This window comes from Pteropus alecto, unplaced genomic scaffold, assembly GCF_000325575.1.
Source record: "Pteropus alecto unplaced genomic scaffold, ASM32557v1 scaffold87, whole genome shotgun sequence".
In the NCBI taxonomy this organism is placed as follows: domain Eukaryota; kingdom Metazoa; phylum Chordata; class Mammalia; order Chiroptera; family Pteropodidae; genus Pteropus; species Pteropus alecto.
The window spans coordinates 19,637,354-19,641,216 of NW_006443225.1; positions in this window are offsets into that span (position 1 = coordinate 19,637,354).

Sequence of the window (3,863 nt, forward strand, 5' to 3'; positions counted from 1 at the left end):
CCCCGCTCCCTCCGCCGCCCGCCGTGGGTCGCTCGGTCGCCGTTCTCCCTGCTGGTGGGGGTAACCGCGAGGCCGCGGTGGGGGCCCCCACACCCTGCCCGGCTCCTCGTGCACAGTGGGCATCGCTAGACGCATGGCTGTTGACAGTTTTACAACTTTGGGCCGCAGCAGGAACTTGACTTACCTTCTGCCCTCAAACAACTAGAAAACTGGACAAAATACAGGAAACAAGAGTTTCCAGACATTGGACAACAGGCGGCACTAGACCGACTCCTGACAGAAACGCATGAGAGGAGAGAGAGAGAGAGAGAGAGAGAGAGAGAGAGAGAGAGAGAGAGAGAGAGAGAGAGGCGGGACCGTGTCCTGGCCGTTGGCACGGGGTCCCCCCGGTCCCTGGCTGAGGCTGGCCTGCGTACGTGCGTGGACAAACGACTGAGGCCGAGAAGAACCCCTGGGAAGAAGCAGGCCGATCAAGCCCCAGGGCCCACACAGGGCCAGGGAAAGTCTGTGTCCCCACCGGCCACAGAGGGAGGACCTAGCCCAGGGGCCATCGCATTGAGTCCTCAGAAGGGCAGTGCCTCGGTGTGAGGCCAGGTCATGCCGAGCCTGAGGCTGTCCTGGGCTCACCCTAAAAAACCGAAAGCAAGTTTCAAAAATGAAATGATTCCACGCAACCGAACTGCATCCCAGGACCAGACCCTCTAATACTTAAAGGACCATGACGGCCTAACAAGTAACGACAATAAAACAACCAAAATAAAACCCTGGCACTCAAAACTTCGGACTACAAAGATTTATTGTAAAAAGAACGTAGGACATCTCGTTAAAACTTTTATATGGACTTCATGTTGAAATGTTATTTTAGGTGTATTAGGTTACATAAGATATATTGTTAACATTTATTGTGCCTGTTTCTTTTTACTTTTTTTGAATGTGGCTACTTGGAAATTTAAAATTACATATGTAGCTCACCTTTTATTTCTACTGGCTAGTCTTGGGCAAGAAGATCAATTTCTCGTTATCGAGGAGTGCACAGATAATTTGAAGTGCTAAGATGACAAAAAATAAAATTTTTAAAAGGTGATATTTTATTCTGGAAAAAAAAATAAAGCCTTGAAATAAAATGATAATATTGCGCCTCTGCGGCCATTAAGGAATGAGACAGGGGAAAAGTGGAGACCATCCCGACTGACGAGAACTGAGGCAGTCGTCAGACATCTGCAGGTGTTTCCATCAGGGCACCCCTGACACGGGACAGCCTTTGCTTGGGGGTATACATTCTGGGGTGTTTGCTAAAAACTGGTCTCAGCATGCTATGCAGTGCCGCGGGGGCGAACCCCATTTGGGTGGTGCTGGAGAACTAGCCTGTTGTGCTTTGCATTTTTAAATAAAATGTTTTCCAGTAGATCGGTTTGTTGTTTTCCTTCTTGTTGGCCGTAAGGTAGACATTCAAGATAACTTCAGACGGACTCGAGTTTCTTGGAGGTGACTAGGAAGTGCCCAAAGTGCACATCTGAGGGAGGAAGGGGACCAGCCAAGTCCTGGTGCTCACGACAGCCAGATCTGGGGCCTCCGGAGTGGCGGCCGACCGCAGGCAATGTGAGTTATCACTGTTTGTTTGCAAGCCCTTGTTCTGCTCCAGGGTCAAAATCCAGAGCCAGGATATTTGACTGGCCAGGCGTGGCTCATGTGACTGCCCCTGGAGACCGACTGCATCTGGTCTCTCACAGACAGAGCTGGCGAGGGAGGGTGGCAGAAGCACCATCGGGGGCCTCCCACCTGAAATGGGGGAGCGGGTGTTGGCCACCTAACCCTCAAAGCACCGCCTCGAGCCACAGATGTCCACTCGACGATGGGGAGTGATTCAATCTCCTTCTCGGCACAGAGTCGAAGCACTGGTTTAGTAGGAACGGGAGCAGCGAATGGTTTATATGACCCAGCGGTGTGTCTTATGGAAACAGAATGGATAATGTGTCGAAGTTAGCAACCCAGACAAGAGGAGAGAAAAAAAGGAAAAACCCAGGGAAGCTAAGACTAATAAGGATATCTTGGATGCCATATCACGGCCCTAGGGAACAAACCGACGAAACGACGAGACGTTAGTCAGTTTCTAGTTCATCTCTCCGTTCCTTTTCCCGTGTCTTTAATTTAAGACAGATATTATGTTTCTGCTGGAGAAAGCATTTCTTAAACTAGGTACGAGGCTTGGGTCAGGCCTGTATTTAAGGAGTAAAACTATAATTGCTAAAATTTTGAGTGTCTAAAAATGTTGATAAAGCAAAGTCCAAAATCAGAGAACGTTTGTGTACTGTCTGAAATAGGTAAATTTGCCGTTTCTTGACTTGATCCCACAATCATGAAATTTAGAATCAAATTTGCCTGCCTCTTCACGGAAACAGACTAGATTGTGAGGTTCTTGAAGGTGAACACTGTAAACAAGTGACCGTAACCAGCCAAACCAAAAAGCAGGTAAAAAAGTGAATTGACAAATATTTATTGTGCTTAGTAGCAGGGATGCAAAGATAAGCAAGGTGTGTTTATCAAAGGAGGTGGTGCAGTCTGGTGAGTCAGGGACAGAGCTGCTGAGGGTCAGTTCGTCACCTACTAACTGTGTGACTTGCTGGCTGGGTCCCCTGGGAAGTGACTCTGATGCAGCGCAGTGTGCAGGAGGATCATTAAGGGGCGTTTGCCATCCACACCCGAGGAAAGGAAGGGAAGGAGGACTGGAAGAAGAAGTCGCGCTGCAATGCCACCTCAAAGGACACCTCCCCTGCCCCCATGAGGTGCCCTGAAGTGATGAGTGAGGGGAGGTGACTCCTGGGTGTCAGTCATTGGATGTGGCTGCCTCGAGGAGAGGGTGTCGTCTTGGGAGGGGAGTGCCAGGGCCACGCTTGAAGCAGGTGAGGGACTGGGGTGGGGGTGAGGGGGGTCCTTCCCAGCAGCGGGTCTGGAGGTGCCTGCCGGCTTCCACCACAGCGACCTCAGGCGGTTGGTCAGCATTGTTCACCCTCCTGTTCTTCATTTGTAAAACAAGTATTGAGAAACATCTTTACAGGGTCGAGAGGAGGATTAAATCTAACAATATTTGGAAGCAGCAAATTGCAGCTGTAGAGAGAAGAGGGGGCAGAGGACCGACCCCCCCCCCCTTAGTGTAAACTGCAGGTGAGGAAGAGAAGCGGGGGACACGGAAAACCCAGGAGGATTTCTACTTCAAGGACAGGTTTTGACAACATGGAAAAAATGTCCCATTTCCATCCAGTCAAGTAGCAGCTTCTGTACATGCCCTGACAAAGCCACTTTCTCTCAGACCATCAAATGGCCTCCCAGAAGGAAGCTAGGAGTAAAAAGAATTTTATTTTTTCAAAAATAAGGTGACATAATGTTATGAAATCTAGCATTTATAGAAAACTAGCTGGAGCAAAAAAAAAAAATGGAGTTGAAGAATAAGAAAAGCTTTTGTAAAGGAATGAAGAGTGTGAGAATATGAGCAGGCATACGGGGAGTCATTTCAGGGCAGAATTATCAGGATCAGGCACCTTTCAAGGTGGCAAAGCTGGCATCCTAGTGAAAAGCGGGTGAAATAATAGAGAAGAATAAATAGAGAAGTTTATTAAAATTAAAAAATAGTCAATAAGGATTTTTAGCCTTTCAGATAGAAAAATGAGTCAGGTCAGCGCCAGCTTCGTGTCCCTACTTTATGGAGAAAAAGGGGAAAAGTCACCAAAATACAGTAAATGAAATACACGCCCTCGGAGGCCCTCGGAGGTGCACCCCGCTTCGGCGCACCTTCCCAGACGAGAAAGCCCCCCGAGGTGACCTCCCTGGACTCAGCCCCTTTACGCACGAGCCCCTGACCGCGCCGG